Below are 7,613 nucleotides of genomic sequence, written 5' to 3'. Positions count from 1 at the left end.
TTAATCAAAATCTGAAAAGTTACTTCCGGTCTGGAATGGCGTTCCTTTTCTGATGACGTCAGTTTGAAAACGCTTAACCACTCCCCTTAAACCGTTAGTCTGTCGTTATGAGCAGAGGTGGAGAGCAGGAGCGTTAAAGTAAAACCCTGCCCTCGGTTTAATATTCCGTTTCACTTGGAAAATATGTCACAACACTGGAGAAAAGTCGTTTGCAACTTCCGGTTCACGAGGACTTTAATATCCAATGAGCATTCATGCAACGTCTGCTGTCTCGTCAACTCAATAAAATATTGAACAGTGGTGCTCTTGCGAAGGCACATTGGAGATTAATGTTTTGTAAATAAAGTGGTATTGCTTCATAAAATTGAGGTTAAACATGGATTACTTTAATGATGTCTTTAATATCTTGAAAGTGGTAGTTGCGTTGGCTGTCAATGGAGGGACGGAAAGCTTTAAGATTTCATCAAAAATATCTTCATTTGTGTTCCGAAGATGAAAGATAGTCTTACTGGTTTTGGGACAACACGAGGGTGAATAATTAATAACAGAATCTTTATTTTTGCGTGAACTAACCCTTTTAACTCTGCTTGAAATAGTGATCTATTTTGCGAGCCAATTGTTATTTTTAGTCGTTTCTTGCTGACAAATAAATCAAGCCTTTTCAAAAGATGGTCTGAATGATTCATTAACTAATGGTTTTTGAATCAAAACTATAGTTAAATGACTGGAAAGGTCATGGAAATGTATTGGTCAAAAAGAGGAGGAACCCTGTTACAAAGACTACATCTGGAATTCTGGAATTCTGATTATTTCACACTGTCTCATGCCAGCATATAATGTTATACAGTAATATTTCAATCTTGAGGCTCTACTTTTAAAACAGTACATATTTAACTTCCATTTTATTGCATTACGGTAACCACAATTAAAAAAACTGAGGGATGAGTTGAAATTATTTTCTGTGGACATTATAGGGGTCTCTAGAAATGTGAAATATACGATATTTACAGTATAGCAGCGGCCTTACATCAGTTTCTTTTTGGAGGAGATAGGGAAAAGAAGGCAGTCTGTCATGTCACTTTGGGATTTGACTCCATTCATTCTCTTTTATCTCTTGGTGTGTGGCAGCCTGACAATGATATTTTGGGACCCAAGACACATCTCCAGATAATTGGTTCCAGGTCCAGCATCTGTGAGGAGAGAGAGCAATTTCACCACGAGTTGCCACATGATTGAGCTGAACTTCCAGAGAACAGTGAGTTACTACGGTTGAGAGACCTGCAGTTACCTGAAATAATTAGTAGTGCTTGCTATAAGGCAAGCCTTGCTATTGCTCATACTTAGGGCTAGGATTTCTCAAAACCCCTTACCCAACGTATTATATTATGGCATGTAACTCATCTTCCATTCTTTGTGCTACAGTATATACGTGACTAATACTCTTGAAAGCAGGGTTTTACGTCTGCTGGGCAATAAAGCAGGTAAAAACATCCATAAACATAATTTGAAGTAAGGCCCAAAGCATATTTAGGCATCAAAATATCATAGATGGTTGAGGATTGCTATTTTGCCATCAGCCTGCAAGGAAGCACTCAAACACCCTAGCAATCACCGAGCAACATCATAGTAACAATGTAACAACACTCTAGCAAACACAAATCAACACCATAGAAGTCACTCAGAACAAATTAGCAATTCTCTAGCAACCAACCAACAACACAATTAAAAAACCTGACAGAAAAGGCCAGAACTAATAACACACTAGAAACGACCTAGCAACACCCATAATAGCCACCAAGCAACATCCTAGAAAACACTCTAAACACACTATCATCTACCAACCAACATCATAGTAATTTTCTAGCAATTCCCTAGCAAAAATCATAGAAACCACTCAGAAAAGACAAGCAACCATCTAGCAACACCCTAACAACCACTTAGAAACACAATTTTAACTGTCTAGCAACACCATAGAAACCACAAAGAACACTGCAACGACCACAGTAATGACATAGTGACAACTTAGCAACCACATAGCAACATCATGGAAACCACCCAAACTTAGCTATAGTAAGCCCTATAATAGCACCCTAAAATCACCCAGGAACCTCGTAATAAACTCCTAGCAAACCCCTAGAAACCACTAGTACCATAGTAATCAGCTACCATCCTACAAAACCCAAACAACCACTTAGCAACATTATAGTAACCACCTTGCAACACCCATGAAACCTCCCAGGACACCCTATCATCCACCAAGCAACAACAAACCAAAAGAGCACCCCAGCAAACATCTAATAACAGCATAGTAACCACCGAGCAATACCATAAATCCATCCAGAATACCCATGTCAAACACACAAAAGGCAGTAACAACTTAGCAACCACATACGACACCCTGGTAACCTCCTAGCAACATCATAGGAATAATGTAACAACACCCCAGAAACCACATCATAGAAACCATCTAGCAACACCTTTACGATAACACTCTAGCAGCACCACATAATCCACTCCGAACTCCTAAGCAACCACCAAGCAACACCTTGGAAACCACTAAGCAACACCCTGGCAGCCAGCCATAACAAGATAGCAGCATAACAGCAACTTTTGCATGGACAAGCACAACTGTATATTTTACATTTTACATTTATTCATTTAGCTGACGCTTTTATCCAAAGCGACTTACAATTGCATTTATGTCAGAGGTCGCACGCCTCTGGAGCAACTAGGGGTTAAGTGTCTTGCTCAGGGACACATTGGTGTCTCACAGTGGATTCGAACCCGGGTCTCTCACACCAAAGGCATGTGTCTTATCCATTGCGCCACCACCACCCCTGGATATCAGAAAGAGTAAAAGCTATTTATGTTTGATATCACTTGGCTTTTTTGTGTTGACATTTGACAGCACTTTTATAGCGAGAAAGGTTGATTTCAGAATCATAGTATCAAAAACTGACAGTATTTGTGGAGAATAGACCATGAAGGACTCAACATGTCAAAATCTTGAGAACCACATCAACTACAATGGGTCTCTTTGGTGTTCAGGAAAAGGTTTCCATCAAGGAATCGCTGTTGCATCGGTCTTATCTGCCCTTTTGAGCTGAAACCTACTGATGACCCCCTAAAGGACTCAAACTTGATTCAAACATTACAATTCTTTGTGATTGAATATGACCCACAGGCAGAAGAGATCGATACAATATACACAGGCACAAATTGGCTTCAGCAGAGAGCAGCAGGTATGAGTGGCGACTCCTGAGAAAGTGATTGATAGATGCTTCAATCATGTCGTCCCAGAGGATTTACTCAGCTTGATATATTTATGGGTCAAATAAATAGAGAGGCTGATAATCCTCCTAATAGTACAAAAAGTATAGAGAACTATACAAATACAATATCTTTGGCATCCCCTTGTCTCTGACAGAAATAAAACCCATTTTCACAGTCTAACAAGCAAGCAATTAGCTTTTAGCGCAAGCAAAACTGCACAGAAAGTTGCAGAGAAAGTTGTGTCGTAATGGGAAGAAAAGATGCTCCCATTGCTTGAACCCACGTTTGAGCCAACAGCACGTTTGAACTTCTGCAAGAACCAATGAGGTTCATTTTCGTGTTACACAGCACGTTTGAGTTTCCTCAAGAACCAATGCGGTTTATTCTCGTGTTACACAGCACGTTTGAGCTTCAGCAAGAACCAATGAGGTTCATTCTCGTGTTACACAGCACGTTTGAGCTTCCGCAAAAACCAATGAGGTTCATTCTTGTGTTACACAGCACGTTTGAGCTTCCGCAAGAACCAATGAGGTTCATTCTTGTGTTATCTAGCACGTTCAAGCTTCTGCAAGAACCAATGAGGTTAATTCTCGAGTTAAGCAGCACGTTTGAGCTTCTGCAAGAACCAATGAGGTTCATTCTCTTGTTATACAGAACGTTTGAGTTTCCTCAAGAACCAATGAGGTTTATTCTCGTGTTACACAGCACGTTTGAGCTTCCGCAAGAACCAATGAGGTTCATTCTCGTGTTACACAGCACGTTTGAGCTTCCGCAAGAACCAATGAGGTTCATTCTTGTGTTATCTAGCACGTTCAAGCTTCTGCAAGAACCAATGAGGTTAATTCTCGAGTTAAGCAGCACGTTTGAGCTTCTGCAAGAACCAATGAGGTTCATTCTCTTGTTATACAGCACGTTTGAGCTTCCACAAGAACCAATGAGGTTCATTCTCGAGTTACGCAGCACGTTTGAGCTTCAGCAAGAACCAATGAGGTTCATTCTCTTGTTACACAGCACGTTTGAGCTTCTGCAAGAACCAATGAGGTTCATTCTCGAGTTACACAGCACGTTTGAGCTTCCACAAGAACCAATGAGGTTCATTCTCGTGTTACGCAGCAAGTTTGAGCTTTCGCAAGAACCAATGAGGTTCATTCTCGTGTTACACAGCACGTTTGAGCTTCCACAAGAACCAATGAGGTTCATTCTCGAGTTACACAGCACGTATGAGCTTCCACAAGAACCAATGAGGTTCATTCTCGAGTTACGCAGCACGTTTGAGCTTCAGCAAGAACCAATGAGGTTCATTCTCGTGTTACGCAGCACGTTTGAGCTTCAGCAAGAACCAATGAGGTTTCTTCTCATGCTTCAAACATGTACGGTTGAGCTTCTGTTTATTTTTCCGATCATTCAAGCCTAAATTTAATATGTTCATCATATAAAGTGATAGTATCAAATATATAATCTGAAGTAGAACTAAATTCTTTATATGTTGTAGCCATTTAACAATATTCTCAAGGACTCTTTTGCTGTGGACCATTAAGAAACCATCAAAACATCATACCAACCACCTGGCAAAAAAGAAAAAAGAAGAAACATCAACATGGTAACCACCTAGAATCACCATCAATCACATTTAAATACAAGAGTAAGACCACATTCTCAATATTCCTTCACCATTTAACAATATGTTGATAAATAAACTATAAATTGTACAGCGATACAACATGTTTAAAGTATTCCATAATGTCATATATTTCTCAGTGAAACAGGATATTCAACAAGAAAATTAGGTTAAAATAAAATAAAAATAAAAATGTATATCTTGCCAATCCCAAATCTAAAGTCTGCTGTCATGAAGTGGATCTAGGGATGGTTTTGATGTATGATCTAATATAATATATTTCAAAATTGCAGAATTCAGTCACACACACGCACACACACACACACACACACACACACACACACACACACACACACACACACACACACACACACACACACACACACACACACACACACACACACACACACACACACACACACACACACACACACACACACACACACACACACACACACCAGACCTGTTAAATATAAGAGACCATCCATTTCTTTGAGGTCCTTCAATATCTGTTATCAGACACTCAGCAAGCTCTATTTGAACTGCTCCCATTTTACAGTGAATGGACTTTCCATCTATGTTTCTGGAATAGACTGACGGATGGCCAGTGACCTTCAGTGGAGGTCACAGGAAGTGGCTTTCACATGTTTCTCTTTTCCTCTGAGACTAAAGATTCAGTGATATGCCAAAATGTCATCTTTGATACACAGATACACTTTATCTTTGGAGCATGTTCTATGGTAATACTTCACTCAAAAATGAAAAGTGTGTGTGTGTGTGTGTGTGTGTGTGTGTGTGTGTGTGTGTGTGTGTGTGTGTGTGTGTGTGTGTGTGTGTGTGTGTGTGTGTGTGTGTGTGTGTGTGTGTGTGTGTGTGTGTATGTGTGTGTGTGTGTGTGTGTGTGTGTGTGTGTGTGTGTGTGTGTGTGTGTGTGTGTGTGTGTGTGTGTGTAATGTGGATCCACAGTTCTGTGGCAAGAGCTCCAGCAACAATAGCACTGAATGAAGATGTGCTACACAGAGCGAGAAATTCCCCTTTCATCCCGTTAGTCATGGTAGCTGTTTAATTAACCGTTCCTCCGGCTGATCCCCTGCTCCCAACTTTATTACTGTGTGGATAAATGTGTCCACTTAATGGTCAATTAATTCACACTTTCTCCTACAGGTCTGTCTTAACACAGTGGATCATACGACCCTGTATGACTTGTTCAGGATGACAGTCATGACTCTTGCTCTGTTGGTTTTTATCAAGCAATTATAAAGTATAAAGGGTGACTTGTTTTGTATTGATAAATCAGAAATTTGAGGTGCATCCCAATTCACGTACTTAAGCACTATTTTGTAGTATACAGTAAAGACGGCGAGTAGTGTAATAGAAAGGAGTCACTTGCGCTTCAGCCTGCGAGTAGTGTGTTCAGACAAGAAAGTTCACCTCAAAAACCTGGATGAGGCACTTATTTAACCGAAAAATTAAGTATGGGATGTTGAACACTTCATGCACTCAACTGTAACAGCTTTCCATGTAGTGGAGGAGGAGGGGCTATTAGACTCTGATGCTGAATGACAAAATTACCTTATACAATTCACACACTACACGGTTCATTGTGCATATATGAGTGCATAATATATAAGTCAACTTTAGACTTTTTTATTTCAGAAAGGGACAGTGTGCATTAATAAACATTCATGAATGTAAACAGGTTTATTGAAACAATCAAAAGATCAATGCAAAATAATGTCTCTCTTTCTGAGACTGTCCACAACTCACTCCCACTTTCTGTTTAACTCAGGAGTGTGTGTAAATAAGTCTAGAACAAACTTCCTAATGGTATTTATACTTAATGAACACTCGACTCCAGTGTACCTGTGTTGATCTAACAAAAACACTGTCAATATGTGTGTCAGTGTGTGAATATACTCAGTCACAATGGTGACAAATGAATGTTGTTAACCCTAGAGTGCTGGCTTGGTGCGCCTTGGGGCTCATTTTACCCACGGTTCCTTTGGCATGTGATTTGGCCAAATGGATCCATACAGAAAACACAAAAGTTTCCATTATCTGCGGCCATCAATGGCTTTCAACATTTTCTTTACAACTGATCTGACTGACCTGCCCTTCTTTGAAACCTCTTCAGTTCCTTAAAAAAAAAAGAGGAAAAAAGTATTGTTTTCCCTCACACATCTCTCTTTTCCACTGTCTAGACATTCTCTAAAATTATTAAAAAGAGTCATAGGCAAGGGGATTGGTGTAAAACTTTTCAAAGACGTGTTACAACCCACCCCACCCCTGTAAACTAGTGTTTAGCTAGCCATATTAGCATAATAGTTTGAAATTAGCAGGTTAAAAATGTATTATATTTTAACTGAGAAACTACAGTTTAATCTAATATAAATTTAATTATTTAATGTGGAAAAGTTTCATCACTAAAAATATAATTTTGGTAAAAAAAAGAATTACAATCTTATCTCTTTATAAAATCTGCATGTGCCTATTTCCAGCCTTGACAACTATTCATATAGGATCGGAGAGGAAGAGAGTAAAAACTGAAATGATCACAGGACTCTTATCCCTGATTGGTGTTACAACTCGCCCCATGTTACAACTATACCCCTACGCAACGCCGTTTTGTTTTGGGGGTTTGGGGGGACCTGTCAGAATGGCCGTTTCTTTCAATTTTCCCCTTGTTTGGCCTAAAACGCTGTGTTCGTGTTCATCCAGTTTG

General features: G+C 39.6%; 1 long non-coding RNA gene across 1 annotated transcript; it reads left to right on the top strand.

The window, feature by feature from the left end:
* The first annotated feature begins 1,154 nt into the window (after positions 1–1,154).
* Positions 1,155–7,212, top strand: LOC309506174. The gene is made up of 3 exons (XR_014208676.1): positions 1,155–1,255; positions 6,056–6,272; positions 6,314–7,212. It is a non-coding gene; the product is annotated as an uncharacterized lncRNA (long non-coding RNA).
* Positions 7,213–7,613: the final 401 nt, after the last annotated feature.

This window comes from Leuciscus leuciscus (genome assembly GCF_965113295.1).
Source record: "Leuciscus leuciscus genome assembly, chromosome: 9".
Classification (NCBI taxonomy): domain Eukaryota; kingdom Metazoa; phylum Chordata; class Actinopteri; order Cypriniformes; family Leuciscidae; genus Leuciscus; species Leuciscus leuciscus.
This window is presented reverse-complemented; position numbering and strand designations above follow the sequence as displayed.